Here is a 15,093-nt window from a genome sequence, read left to right on the forward strand (position 1 = left end):
GTTTGTTTGTTTGGTCTTGGAGCCTGAACTCTGGCCCTGAGTACTGTCCCTCAGCTCTTCAGCTCAAGGCTAGCGCTCTACCACTTGAGCCACAGCGCCACTTCCGGCTTTTATTCTTTTTGCTTATGTGGTGCTGAGGAATCGAACCCAGGGCCTCAGGCATGCAAGGCAAGCGCTCTACCACTGAGCCACCTTCCCAGCCCTCTTAGGTATTTCTGTTATGGTAACAGAATGCTAACATTTCACCCCATACTTCTTATTGCTGTCTCACAAAAATAATGTCATCCCTACTTCATGACATCCTGTAAAGTGCAGATGACTGGCAGGGATCATTTTGATTGCTTCCTGCAGGAGGTGATGGCCAGGCCTTCCCACTGGAGATATATTCCTCTTTCCTTGGTAATTAACACATATTTGGTGGGCGGTATTTAGAAACAATCTAAATACTATAGCTCCTAGTCAAAATTTCAATGATAGTCATTTGTTTTTGTGAGTATGAATTCAAATTTGGCATTTTTACTTATTGGACTTTACTCTGTTACTACATTGTAATGCTTTGGTGTCCTTTTGATACACACTAACCATTTATCAACCATCTCTTCCCCTCTGACAAACTAGTAGCTGATTCATCCTCTCCCACCAAATTCTTCAATCAGTCATTTCTTCTAAGAACCCTGGGGCTTTGATGGGGGGAACAATATTTAGAAACCAAGATCTCAGCACAAGCTGTGCTTATTGGGGTTGCATTTCAGATCTCCACTACTGTGTCAAAATTCCTGATATAATCATCTTGGAAAGAGAAAAGATTTCTTTTGATCACGTGTGAGCAAGTTTCCATCCACAGTTGTGGGGCCCTGTTGCTTTGGGCTTGTGGTGAGGCACTATATCATGGCAAGAATGTGTGAAAGAGGAGATAACTCACCTTATAGAAGCCAGAAAACAGAGAGAAGAGAGAGAGGAAGAAGGAGAAGGAAAGAGGAAGAAGGAAGAGGAAGAAAATGAGGAGGTAGAAGAAGAGGAAAAGGAAGGAAGAGGAGGAGGAGGAAGAGAAAAGAAGAGGAGAAGGAGAGGGAGAGGAGGAGGAGAAGAAAAGGAAGGAAGAAGAGAAGGAGGAAGAAGAGGAGAAGGAAGAGAAGGAGGAATAGGATGGAGGAAGAGAGAAGGATCATAGTCCCTGTATCCAGTCCAAAAGCATGCCCTCAGTAATGAGAAGACTTCTGGTCGCTATCTCACATCCTAAAGATTCCACCACCTCCCAGTGGTATCACAATCTGGGACCAAGCTTTTAACAGATAGGCCTTTGGGAGACATTGAAAACTACAGCAGGGATGTTGCTGATCCCAGGTCACTTAAAGGAGAGTCAGGTTATACACACACATACATGCATGAATATGTCCACACCTTCACACACATACATCTTCACACAGACACACATAATCATACATTCTTTCCGCACACCACACTCAAATCTCCACCCACATGCATGCACACACATACATTAATATCTCTATATAATGTATATAATTTCTATATGCATATATACTGGAAAACATGACTCTAGGACATATCTTCTGATTCCCGTCTAATGTCACAGGACTTGTTATAGTTTTGCGTTTTCTACATTTAGGACTCCTTTCTCCAACAATGAGTAATCTGACTCCCATTAGCTGTAGTGTCTTCACTGAGTTGTCCAACATCCATCTCCATATGTAAACCTTCTCCTGTCGTGGCTGCTGTCTGTTGCCTACATGGGCATTTCCCTCATCTTGGCTGGCTCCCACTCCTCCCATTGGATCATGGACTCTTCTTACTCTGCTTGCTCTAACATCTGTCCCTGGCCCACTCTCATGGCCTAGACTTTCATGGGAGGATAAAGCAGGTAGACTATAAGTCTCAAGCCAACCTGGAAATTCTGGAAAAATCTCAAAGACAAATAAAAAAATTAGCATCAGGTTAAGGAGGTCAAAGAAATGAGATATTAACTGGTCCAATGGAGAAGTAAGTAAGGGACGTATAAAGGGAAAGAAAAGAACTTGCAGGATAAAAAGGAAAATAAAATTTTATATTGTGAACCAGGCACCACCTCCATACCTATCATCCTGGCTCTTCAGGAGGCTGAGATCTAAGGATCTCCATTCAAAGCCAGCCTGGGCAGGAAAGTATTTGAGACGCTCCCCATCAACCACCAGAAAACCGGAAGTAGAGATGTGACTCAAAGTGGTAGAGCACTAGCCTTGAGCAAAAAAACTCAGGGAGAGCACCCAGGTCCTGAGTTCAAACCCCAAATCTGACAAACAAAAAAGTTTACATTGTGAATATTTAAATTAATAGGGATAGTCAAGTGAAAAAGAAAAGAAGATTGTAAAAAGGAAAAATGACAAAGAAACAAAACTAAATTTAAAATATTTAATTAGGAAGAGAATGGGTTTCCAGTTTTCTGTGGATGTCACTCATAAATTCTAATAGCTCCAAATCATTTTATTTGCATATATTGATTGCACAAGGGGGGTTACATATTTGCATATACTAATTTGCATATATTGTTTGCATGTATTGATTGCATAAGGGGATACATGTATACAATATATCGTGACCAAATTTACACCCTCTACTATTTTCCCTCATTTTCCTCCCATTTTAAAAACAATTTCAGCACATTTCATTGCTCTATTTTCACATGTACTTCAACCATGTTCACGCTTCTTCACCCTCCCCTTTCCACTGGTACTCAGCCCTCAACAGAATCCACCATATATTTCTATCATTTGTTTTCTTCAGTGTGTATTAATTGCACAAAGGGTTTTCGTTGGTGCCAATGGGCCTTTGTTTCTCTGGCTAAGTTGCTGATAAGTTTGCCAGGGATGTGTTGCTTTGGCTTCCTGTTTTCCTTTGTGTTGTTCCCTAGCAACCAGAAGGCAGGTTATGTGGGAAGACAACTTGATGGCACTGCTTGTAAACTGTCTGAAGACCAGTGCTATTCTCTAGAACCTCTGATTATCTGGTCCTGGGATGCTGAGCCCCTGGGAAGATGCACTGCTTCCAGAAGAGGCTCCACTCCATGGCTTCTGTTCTGTAGTTTTCCCCATCCTGGTGCTATGCCCAGATGGTCATATGGACCTTTTTTTTTTGCATGGAATTTTCCATATCCCTGATTCAGACGTTCCCCTCTCTGGGTATCCTAGTCATCATTCAGTAAGAAAGTTCCTTTGTCATTGTGTCCACACAGACAGTGCAAAGCAGGAACCCCTGTAATGCTGCTAACCATCTGGGTCTCAGTGTTGCTTAAACACCTTCTAAAAGTGCACAAGCTAGGATGTCTGTGCATGATGCAGTCCCCACACACATAGAGTGCCAGGAACAAGAGTGTTTCCCGGTACCTGTATGCTATAATGATTCTCATACTCCTTCCGGATAAGGCTACAAGCTGCTCAAGATCAAGTCCAGTGTTAACTGTTTTGGAGTCATACTTCTTTTCTTCTCCAACTCCTCTATGCCATACCACTTCAGTCCAGACCATTCACTGAAACCTTTTCTCTCTTTTCTCTCATTCTATTCCAATACCCTCCCTCTTCTTTTTTTTTATGACTCTCTGTTTACAATCGAGAATACTGCATTTTTTGAAGCTTTTATTCTGTTCTTTTATTTTGCTTCAATTCTTCCCTCTGTAGTTGCCTTCCCTTTACATTTGGCACTAGGCTCTTTTCTTGGACTGGAGTGGAGCTACCTTCCATGGGGGGGAGAGGGGGTGCACGTGCGAGCATACACGCGTGTGTGCATGTGCGTTAGGGCTTGAACTCAGTGTCTGGGTGCTCTCTTGGCATTTTTGCTCAAGGCTGTTCCTCTACCACTTGAGCCATGCTCCACTTTAAGCTTCTTGATGGTTAATTAGAGATGAGATCCCTCCACCCTCTCTGTCTCCCTTTTTTGTTTTAGAAGTTTATTCATCCATCGCCTTTTATTGGGTTTAGAAAGGTAGAGTAGGGAAACACTGCTGTTCCAAAACAGATACAAAATATCAGTGCTTCTCTCTTCTTTATTATTTTCTATGAAGCTTTCATCAAGCAAAATTCAACAAAAAGAAACATACTGGTAAATTCAGCATCTTCCTTAGTCACTAATGGGTGGGGAACTTTCTGGTCAAAGATGTACTGATGCTTCTTGTACCCAGGAACAATGTGCCCTGATTTTACTGTCTTCTGAGTGGGTCCTGATTGGGGACATTTCCTATATGCATTTCCTTTGTGGTCACTGTGATCAACTCTTGACCTTCGTTTTCCTTCTCTGTTGTTAGAAACATTTTACTGACTCTTGGGTAAACTTGGTGATGGGGGAGGCTTCTTGGTATCTTGAGATTAGGAAAGGAAGGGAAATTAGACCTGGAAGGAATGGGTCCAGGCTCCCAAGGGAGCCCCAGAATTTCTACTCACTAGGCTTAGCTGGTCAGGGAGAGCAAGAGAGTGGGGCAAGAGCAGCCCATTCAGAGCCCCATGTGAGCAGAGATTTGGGTAAAAGGCAGGGGCTTATGGGGGGACTGGGTAGTGGGCAATAAGAGGATAGTAGGATTCCAGTCATGGTTCCTGGCATCGCACTGTCAGCCCTGTACCTCCACCATTACATTAGCAAAGATTTTGGACCATGTCACAATTCCAAACCCACTGGAGGCCCAGGCAGTTCTGGGCTGGGTTTACATCCACCTGGGCTAGGTTAGAGTTACACACCGGCCCTTGAGTGGGTATGGTCTTCCAGTAGATCCAGCCAAAACCACTAAAGGGCAGCATTCTCTGTGTGTGCACACCCTTCCCAGCTTGAATCAGGACACATCCCATCCCACGGCTTGGCCCATTCCAATGTGAAATCATCTTATTATTGATTGAGGTCACTTTTTTTTTGTTTTTAGTGAAAAGTCTTGGAAGTGTTTCTAATTGCCTACAAGCCAACTGCTCTCACATGGTTGGAAGCAGAGCACACAATCCCTGCCTTCCGGATGCAGCCACCTCCTGCAGCCCTTTCTACAGGCCGGTCTGGGAGCCTCTGCCACCTCCTTTCTTTATGCCCCTCCTTCAAATATTGACCAAACTGCCCGAAATAACCTGAAAGCTGCCGCTTTTCCCCACCACCTGGCACTCAATGACCGCCTACCTCTACCCTCAGCACCACCATTGCTGGTGTCACTTCTCTATAGAACCTTTCTGGGGACAGATGCCCTGAGTAGTTCGTGTCTGTAATCCTAACTACTCAGGAGGCTGAGTTATGAAGATCACAGTTCAAATCCAGCCTGAGCAGAAAAATTCTTGAGACTTTTCTCTCCAATCAGAAAAAAAACTAGAAGTGGAACTGTGGCTCAAGTGGTAAAATACTAGCCTTGAGTGAAAAAGCCAAATAAGATGCAAGGCCCTCAGTTCAAGTCCCAGTGCTGGCACACACACACACACACACACACACACACACACACACACACACACACACTCAAACACCTTTCTGGGATGCCATCTGCCTCCATGGTGCTGTTAAATTTCACAGGATACTGAGAAAATAGCAACCGTGGGCACATCCTGAGTACTTCTTCGGGACCCTGTGCCACACTCACTACTTCTGGTATAGTAATTGTGTAATTCTGACCATAGTCCTGTGTCATAGGACACATGAGAGTTCACAGAATGCTCAGGGAGCCTGTGAAGTGGAGCTGGCTTACATGTGGCAAGCACCAAACTTTGCTTCTTGTTCCTGGCATCACATTGCTTCGCACAGGGCTAAGGGCAGGACAAACAGCACTTGAGAAGGTACATGGGCCTAAGCATTTGCTTCAAGCAAAGATACTGCTGTATGTGTTCAGAAAGAAAGGCCATGGAGCCACCAGGCTGTGCACAAATGTTGGGGGGAATCTCCAGAGGATGGTTGCTTTGTTCTGTTTGGCTGTTCTGTTACACTCAGCCAAGGGCTGAGTGAACTTAAAAGATATTATTAATTCTATTTACCAATCCAACGTGTGACCAACGGAATGTTGAAATGCTGTTCTAATCCAGAGTTCTCAGGATGAGGTCTACATCCAGCAGCTTCAACCCCACCAGGAACCTGCTAAAAAAAATATAGATTTCCAACAGTCCCAGATCTTAGAGTTGGAATCTGTTGAGTAAGGAGTCAGCAGTAGAAGCTTTATCAGTCCTCCAGGGGCTTCTGATGCATTCAAGTTGAGAACTGTGGTTGAATACAACAGAATCTTTGGAAGACCAGAAAGAATAGATGAAATGCAGATAGCACACAGCACAGTCACAGTAGAGGCAGGCTTTGAACCCAGGACCTGTCACTTCACCAGCAGTGGACTTTTCCTTTGCTCACTTCTGATCCTGTACTGCTTTCCGTGTTGACTGAAACCTGAGAATGGATAATCTACATTTGTGGGTTAATCAGATTTAAAAAAATGAATTTCTACCTAAGTTTTGAAAGGCAGATAAGATGAAAATTTACGGTTTGGATCTAGAACGTACCCTAAAAACAGGTGTCAACAGCATGGCTCCATCTTGTGGCACTGGTGTGAAGTGGTGGAACTTTTAGGAAGTGGGTCTAGTGGGAAGAAGTTAGGTTATTGGAGGGGGGGGGCTGAGGCTGAAGGGGATCTTGGAGCTCAGCCCTTTCCTTCCACTGGACACAATGAGGTGAGCAACTTCTTCTACCCCTTGTCTACCTCATGATGTGTTGTCATAGTCCCCAAAGCAAGGGCCCAACTCACTATGGACTGATGCCTTCAAAACTGAGCCAACTAAACCTTTCTTCTTCATAAGCTGATTAAATTATGCTTTTTAAAAATACACATACAGAACATTTTCTTTTACATGAACAAAAATATTTGTAGTTTAGTGATCCAGTTTATGTTGAAAATTTAGCTCATTGTTAGGAGGCACCCTGTCCCATGTACAAAAGATCCCAGTAGGCAGCAGACAATATAACCCTTAAGGACAAAACATCTAATTTAACTGTCCTTCTTGTATTTCTTAAAGAAGATACTCTGTTTATAAATTAAAGTTTAGTTAGCCTTTTTTCAGTCTTTTAGTCTTTTTTGCTCAATATTTTGAACACCTCCCTCTTTTTTTGTAGAATTTTTGGGCCTCTCTTGTTTTTCTCCTCTCCAATTCTTGTTTCTTAGCAACACACTTAGCTTATATTTGTTCATATTCTTCTTTTGCTTTTTGACTTGAGGTTTTCTTTTTTCTTTGAAATAGTCATGTAATTTACAGTTTTGCTATCTTGTTTTCCTGATGGAAGCTAGTGCATACCACATTAGTCTTCAGACAAAGTTTGATCAGTGTTACACTGTTCTTCATGCAAAGGCATGGTCAGCTGCTTTTTTTTGACAAAGGCCAGCCAAGAAGAAAGGTTAACCTTTCTTCTTCAGCTAGATAGAGATATTTCAGATGATCTGGGTAATGATCTGTGAATTGAGATTCTGGAGACATTTGATTCTTCTTTTCCTCTGTAATGTTGCTGAATCTTCCTTTATTTTCTGAAATCCAAAGCCCATCCCTTGTAAATGCTCCCTACAAATGCTTGTGGGTAGGTAGGTTACCATATCTTCTATCTCACAGACTCATTCATAACATGAAGGTATGTTTTGTCATAGTGATGGAAAGTTGATTTAACACAGGAAGAAAGAAATAACCAAGAAGGATCAACCTCTCCCTTAATCCAGACCAATTTTGTAGAGGTGGTAGCCAAGAATAGAAACACTGAGACAGCTATAACTCTCAAACATGTACTTGGAAATCAGAGCAAATATAATATTTGCTAATTATTCTGATGTCCCATCAGTATCAAGTTGTTTCTCAGGTATCATTAGTTCAAAATGGATACTCATAATTTGATTCCTTCTCATGAAACTTCCTTTCATCAGTGGCACCCAAGTCTTATCTACGTTCAATGATTTAAAATATTGTAAGTAACCCAGAAACGATGTGGAGGAGCCTTATCAGGCTGGCCACTCCCCACGGTCAATCAGATCACCTCATACAGATCAGAGATAGGTGTGTCTGAGGCTTCTGGCTTATCTGACCCACAGTGAGAAAGCCTAGACCATCCTTCCCCTAAGAAGGCAATCCCAGGAGTGGCTTATGTACTTAAATGACCACATGCCCAGAAAACCGTTCCATACCACAGGTAATAGAAGTTGGACTGGGGCAGCAAGTATGAAAGCTGTTGTTTTCAAGCATCCCTTTCCCCAAATGTCCCAGATCACATGGTAGGGCAAGCTCATTCCCATTCCTGCCTGCAGCTGGGTGACCCTACAACTCTTCCAGTCTTCTGGACCCGTGGAGGACAGTTATGGCACTTTTGAATAGTAATGAGGTTTTAAGGCTCTGGCCCTGGTTCTCCACTGGGGGCGCAATTCTGGCAAGATCATAGAACATCCCTGCTGGGAAGTGACTGGAGCAGAGCTCACTGCTCAGTAGAACGAACTGGAACTTCTGCTCCGGCTGGTGGATACTCATTGACTGCTATCATTGACAATGGGCTTGGCTATCTCTCTACCCTGCAAGAGATACAGAGACCATGCTGTGTGATTTCTTCCTCTAGTAGAGATCTTGATTGGGAAGGACCATCTCAGCCGTGTTGCTTTGGACAGCCTGTGAAGCACAGTGGATTACACTGGGGACTGTTCCCTCCCATCTTCTTCCTGAATTGAACATTTTGGGCCTCCAAATAGTAACTGAGTTATTCCCTGTTTCCAGACACCAGACAATGTTGAAGGAATCTTCCAGATGGAAAATTTCAAATTCCCCAACCAGGCCACAAGGGGGCGACAGAATAACAGAGTTTGCACCCTGTGGGGAGTGGGAGCGTGGGGTGGGGTGGGGGTGGAGGAGTCTGGACCCTGTCCCTTGAGACTCAGGTGGACTATAGGGAGAACTCACTGCCCAGTTTCCCCTGAATTTCCTCCATTGTCCCAGCTTTGCTCTGAGTCGCGGAGTTTGGAGAAGTATTAGCTAGTTTAGTTTATGGGAAGGCCGTGTCCTTGCTGGGCCCTGGTCTCTGTGAGTTGACTTGGTGCTGTCCTTGGGGTCACTGAGGTGCTATGGGGGCAGTCATCTTTGGAGATAGTGAGTAGGGTGGCCCCCGCCTCCCACTTTAGGAACAGAATAAAAGCTTTTTTTTTCTTTTTTTTTAATTTAATTTAATTTTATTTGTGAACATACTGTACAGAGGAGTTACAATTACATGGGCAGCCTCCTCCTTTGTTTACCCTTCACATCCCTTCCCAGCCTCCCCCCTCCCCCCCAATCCCAATCCTCCTTCCCCCCCCTTCCGCCCCCCCCCTCCCCGCACCGACGTTGTAAAGCTCGTTTTGGACATGACAACTTGTACTTCTCATTGTTGCAACAGGTCCACCTGTATCCTTAAACAACTGGTTTTTCCCCATCTCCTCCACAAGTTATATTGACATCAAATATAGTGAAAGCAGGGGTTATACTGTGGGGGAGGGACATACAAAGTAACAAAGAGATAATCTTATAAATGCGTTAGAAACACATGCATGAAAGAAAAAAACATTAAAATACATATCTAAGGGTTCATTTTCCTGACATCACATTATCTGACCTTTTCCGCTTGACTCATACATATACTAGATATTACAAATAAGGGAAACCATGGGACCTATGATTCTTTGGGCCTGGCTTACTTCACTTAATATAATTTTTCCAAGTTTTTCCATTTGCTAACAAATGGGGCAATGTCATTCTTTCTGATGGAGGCATAGAATTCCAACATCCCTAGCCATAAAAGAAATGCAAATCAAAACAACATTGAGATATCACCTCACTCCAGTTAGAACGGCAAAAATCAAGAACTCTAACAACAACAGATGCTGGAGGGGATGTGGACAGAAAGGAACCTTACTTCATTGTTGGTGGGAATGTAAACTTGTTCAACCACTTTGGAAAGCAGTATGGAGGTTCCTCAAAAGACTTCACATAGAACTTCCCTATGACCCAGCAATCCCACTTTTGGGCATTTTCCCAAATGATCACAAACAAGACCACAGAATAAAAGCTTTATATGTCTTCTCCATGACTTCTCAAATGGAGCTCTAGAGGCCTGGTAGAGACAACTCATCTCCCATGATCACCTGGGCTTTGACAGCTGGAATCAGGGTCACAACAGAGTTTTGAGGGATGGGTAGAATCCCTGAGTTATATTCCTGGGATGAGAGACTGCTATTTCACCCAGCTATAGAATTCCTGAGACATCACTTTTAAGGTGGAATTGCTGTGATAGCCCAGCTAACAACTGGTGTAGTATAGGTAGTTCTCTATTTCTATGAGATCCATGTCTATAGGATCAACTCACTGAATCTCTCTAAGCATGTGTGGACTATTTTCTTGCAATTACTCTATGAGTGATATACCATAACAATTAGTTCCATAGCATTTATATTGTATTGTAAGGCATCTAGGAATGGTTGAAGTCTACAGATTATGTGGAAATATTATACCATCTTAGGGTAAAGACTTGAACATCCTGTGATTTTCGTATACCTCGCCTATACTGTAAGAATGATCTTGCTGCACTATTCACAATAACCAAGTTATGGCAACAGACCAGATACCCTACAATAGATGAGTGGACCAAATGTGGTACCTGTACACAATGAATTTCACACGCCTGTTAGAAAGAATAATATTATGTCAGTACCTTAAGTAAGGTAAACCAAGCTCAGAGAGACAAAAATGGCACATGTTTTCTCTCATATGTACAAACTAGATCTAAAATATACCAGGACATGATAAATTTTACAGGACTGTAGGCATTCACACACAGTGAGACCAAAGGAGGATACTCTTGGAGGAGGAACACAAAAACACAATGCCTATGTGCCTCTGATCATATAAAATGACATGTATTGATCTGAACGCCAGGAAATGGAAACAAAAGGTTTTTTTTCTTTGTTTTTGTTTTTGTTCTCTTTTCTTTTTGCTATTTTGTTCATGTACCTGTCTTTAGGAGGGTATGGGGGAACACAGAAATGAGGGGATAAATGCATCAGTGGTACACACTGAACACTATGTTGAAAATAAACTATACAACTTTTCAGTGGGGATAGGAGGGAAAAACCGTAAGAGAAGGGGTGGCATTGCTCAATAAGAAATGTACTTATTACCTGACTTATGTAACTGTAATCCCTCTGTATACCACTTTTGTAATAACAAATTTTGAAAAAAAAAAAAGGAAACTACAAGCCCAGTACTGAAAGCATACTACCATTCAAAATGGCTGGGATAGCTATGTGTGGATCTTGCAAGGGCCAGGAAGGTGTAAAGTAACCATATGAGAGCAGACAAGGCTTGCAGCTCCCTGGATTGTTGCTACACTTTGGACTCTAAATGCTTTGGAAGGCTCACATGCACCATCTGAGAGCAAGAGGCTTCCCCTAAGACTTTCTCCACCAAACCTTTCTGATGATCACCAAGTGTACAGAGCCCACCCAGACAGCAGTGCTTCCCTCCAGCCTGTAAGTGTCCCTTAATGAGTATTCACAAATGATTTAGTCATTGCTGATGCAGAGATGTATCTATCCAGGAAGTATGGCTTATGGCCTCCTCCTCCCCCTGCCTGTACATTCTTCTCACAAAACCCACCCTCTGCTGGGCTCCAGTGGCACACATCTGTAATCCTAACTACTCAGGAGGCTGATATCTAAGGATTGAGGTTCAAAACCAGCCCAGGTAGGAAACTCCTATTAATCACTAAAAAGAAAAGGAGAGACTCAAGTGGTAGGGAGCTAGTGTTGAGCCTGGGACAGTGCCCAGGTCCTGAGTTCAAGCCCCAGTACCAGCACACACACACACACACACACACACACACACACACACAAATGGTTTTTTTTTTAGTTTAAAAAAGGGAGATACTTGCTTTTACTTCTTTACTAAATCTTACCCATTTCTTTCATCTGTTCTCACCAAAACCATCTCTTATTCAACTCTCAAGCAGCAAAGTTTAGTCTTGAGATATGTGTGTGTGTGTATGTGTGTGTGTGTGTGTGTGTGTGTGTGAGACGAGATGCTTAGGCATTGAGCATTTGTGTTTCTCTCCTAAGAGTCTTGAGAATTCTGTAGCTTATCATATCCGAGTGCATTTAGATCTAATTTCTGCAATAGACGAGTGGATCAAAAAATGTACAGTGATACACAATGGAATTTTACACAGCCATTAGAAAGAATAAAATAAGGTCATTTGCAGGGTAATGTATGGAACTAGAACAAATCATGTTAAGTGAGGTAAGCCACGCTCAGAGAAACAAAGTCTTGATTTTTAATAGACTTCATTTTTTAAAAGAAGTTTTTTGGTTTGCAGCAAAACTGACTTTACAGGCCAGAGATGTTCCGTGGAAGGCTCATTTCCCCTTAATGATCCACCATCAACATAGACACACAGAGCTGTCTGTTTGTAACCAACATTGTCATTCAAAACCCACAATTTACCATAGGGTTCATTCTTGGTGCTGTACATTTTGTGGGTTTGAACAAATGTATAACAATGTGTGCCCACTTTTGTAGTATAATACAGAGTAGTATCATTGCCCTAAAAATCCTGTGTGTCCTGCCTGCTCACTCCCCTCCTTTCTAGGAACCCCTGGCACTCATTGATCTATTTACTGTCCTCATAATTTTTCATTTTTCGGAGTGGCACATAATTGGAATCATACAGTATGTGAACTTTTCGGATTGGCTTCTTCCAGTTAGTAGCATGCATTTACATTTTTTCCATCTCTTCTCATGGCTCTTTACTTTGTAGCACTGAAATGTTGTCCAAATGTATGGTTGTACCACAATGTATATACTTACCAATAAGGATATCTTGTCTGTTTTTAATTTTTGGAAATTAATAATAAAGCTGCTAACAACATCTGTGTGCAGGTTTTTGCAGAGACATAAACTTTTCAACTCCTTTGGGGACATTTCAAGAAGCATGTTTACTGGAGCTTATAATAAGAGTATGTTTACTTCTAGCCACTGAATTATCTGTGGCTGTTCCATTTTGCATTCCCACAAGCAGAGATCGGGTGGCTGTTGCTTCACTGCTTTCCCAGTACTGATGTTGTCTGTGGTCTGGGTTTTGGCTATTCTCATAGGCATGATATAATCATATCTCACTGTTGACTTAGGCTGCATCCCCTTAATAATGTCCAATGTAGAAAACATTTGCTATGCTTATTTACCTACTATTTTCTTTGATGAAGAGACTCTTCCGTTCTTCAAACTATTTTAATTGGATTATTTGTTTTCTTTTACTTCCTTTTAAGATGTCTTTATTTTTCTGTTAACAGTCCTTTATCCTATGCACTTTTAAAGAAGATTTTTCTCCCCTAGTCTGTGGTTTTTCTTTTTAATAACTTGACCTAATGGTTATTGCCAAATCCAAGGTTGTTTAGCTATTTTACTATTATTTTCTTAGATTTTAATAGTTTTCTGTACAAGTCTGTAAGTCTGAGTTAATTTTTATGTCTTGATAGTACTGGGGTTTGAACTCAAGGCCTCATGCTTGTTAAGCCATACCCCTCCCCTTATCTTTAGTTAATTTAGTATATAAGTTAATTTAATATATGTAAGATCTCTCTCTCTCTCTCTCTCTCTCTCTCTCTCTTGATTTTTTTCCATGTAGATGCCCAATTGTTTCAGACAGTATTAAAAATACTGTCTTAGCTGAGCATGGAGTTAATGCCTGTAATCCTATAGCTACTCAGAAGGCTACGACTTGAGAACCTCAGTTTGAAGCCACCAGGGCAGACAAATCCATGAGACTCTTACCTCCAATTAATCAACAAAACTCCAGAAATGGCGGTGTGATTCAAGTGGTAGAGCACCAGCCTTAAGCAGAAAAGTTAAGGGAGAGTGCAAGGCCCTGAGTTCAAGCCTCAGTACCAGCACACATACCAAAAACTCTTACCTTTTATCCACTATGTTTCCTTTGTTCCAAGTAAAGTTCAGTTGACTATAGTTGTATGGGTCCCTATTCTGGTTCACTGATTTGTCTATTCTTCTACCTATATCAAAATATACATCACAAAATTGAGTAGAGATCAGCTTCCAAATTCATTCTTTTCAGTAACATATTGGTTACTTTGGATCTTTTTCTCTCTTTTTAAACTAAAGTAAAAGTTTGTTGATGCCTTGAATATAATTTGCAAGGATTTTGATTGAGATTGCATTGAATTTAAGAAGAATTGGTGCCTTAATAATAGTGAGTCTTTGTATCCATGAACATATAATACCTTCTCCTTTTATCAGGTTCTTTGATTTCTTCCATCAGATTTTTGTAGATTTCTTCACAAGGTATTTACATATTTCTTCAGATTTATAGCTGAGTAATTCATTGAATAGCTAAGTGTTTAGGTTTTGAGCATGCTATTGGTACTGGTTTGTAAATTTCCAATTTCTGGTACATACCAAAGTGATTGAATTTTGCGTATTAACTTTGTATCTTGCAACCTTTTTTCATTCCCTAAATCTTTTAACATCCCTTTCTTGTTTTAAATATTATTGTAAAGGTGATGTGCAGAGGGGTTACAGTTACATAAGTCAGGTAATGAGCACATTGAACAGCATCACCCTCTCTCTCATTATCTTGCAGCTTTAACAATGACTGTTGGTTTATTAGTTCAAATTCATTGTTGTTAAATTCGATTTTCTTCATGGATAATCTTGCAGTCTGAGAAGAAGGCAGTTTTATTTCCTCCTTCACAATCCTCATACATTTTATTTCCTTTACTTGTCATATTTCACTAGCTGAGATGTCTAATTCCTAGTCCCAGTTGGGTCAGGAAAAGAAAGAATAAGTCAGACCGGGCCCATGAAGGCCTGGGAACTGGGGCATTCCATGGTTCCATCTTAGAGAAGTGGGCAGATGAGAGCACACTGAAATAAAGTCAGTGAGTAAGGTCTCTGCAGAAATCATCTCTGAGGCACAGACAGTCCTTGGGCTGCGGGGAACATTGTCCCCCACTGGCCTTCTGGACCAACACAAGCAATCCAGCTGATTCTATCTATCTATCTATCTATCTATCTATCTATCTATCTATCTATCTATCTATCTATCTATCTATCT

The 15,093-nt window shown here is 41.6% G+C and overlaps 1 protein-coding gene across 1 annotated transcript in view; it reads left to right on the plus strand.

Annotated features, from left to right (window-relative positions):
- Shc3 (SHC (Src homology 2 domain containing) transforming protein 3) overlaps positions 1–15,093 on the plus strand; it is a 160,570-nt gene that overhangs the window by 144,881 nt on the left and 596 nt on the right. The window lies entirely within an intron of this gene.

The sequence above is a fragment of the Dipodomys ordii genome, unplaced genomic scaffold (genome assembly GCF_000151885.1).
Source record: "Dipodomys ordii isolate 6190 unplaced genomic scaffold, Dord_2.0 Scaffold68, whole genome shotgun sequence".
Taxonomy (NCBI): domain Eukaryota; kingdom Metazoa; phylum Chordata; class Mammalia; order Rodentia; family Heteromyidae; genus Dipodomys; species Dipodomys ordii.